We start from the raw sequence: 748 nt of genomic DNA, 5'->3' as shown, positions 1-748 counted from the left end.
GTGTGTGTGTACTATATATTTTATTTTCGTTCTAGTATATGTAAAGTATTTTTCTGCTTTTCATTTCCTTAACTAAAAGCCCTCAACTTCTAATAACACGATAGAAAGAGAGAAATCGTTAACCCAAGTTTCCCAAAAAGGTAGATCCTCATATAACACAACATAGTACCGTACAACACATCACAGAATAACACAAGGAAAACATAACTGGAGAGGAACCTTAGACGCACAGTTTGTAGACGCATCGGAGTGTAGAAACTTTTGGCGTTGTTACCAGTGGGGAAAGAGTACGTCATACGACCTCACGTGATAATGAAGGGAATAAAACGCCGGGCTTGTGGCAGGAAGACGAAGAGGGAAATTGGACGTGACGAAATGGTGATAAAGGATGTGAAAACTCGAGACTCGGGAGATCGTTACCAGTTGTACTGCGGTGGAGTTAGGGTAGTTTGAAAGTTGTGTGACAAGTGACGTTCTTGGAAACGGAGAAGAACAGATGAGTGGTCATTATCATTCTTGTGAATTCTAGTACGGACTTGAGAGGAAAAAGTACATGTAGTTTACAGGAATAACTGTTGAAATGAAGTAGAATGAACGAATTCATGATGAGGTGCTATACTTACAGAAAACCGCAATATGATTTTTATTTGGTGCGTAGTATCGAAAAAGGCAAGTAAGAAGACAATGGAAACGGAGCTGCAAGAGAGAGGGAAAAGAAAAGTGAGAACGTAAATAACAAGAAGTGCAC

Source organism: Penaeus monodon, chromosome 31 (assembly GCF_015228065.2).
Source record: "Penaeus monodon isolate SGIC_2016 chromosome 31, NSTDA_Pmon_1, whole genome shotgun sequence".
NCBI classification, from domain to species: Eukaryota; Metazoa; Arthropoda; class Malacostraca; order Decapoda; family Penaeidae; genus Penaeus; species Penaeus monodon.
This window is presented reverse-complemented; position numbering follows the sequence as displayed.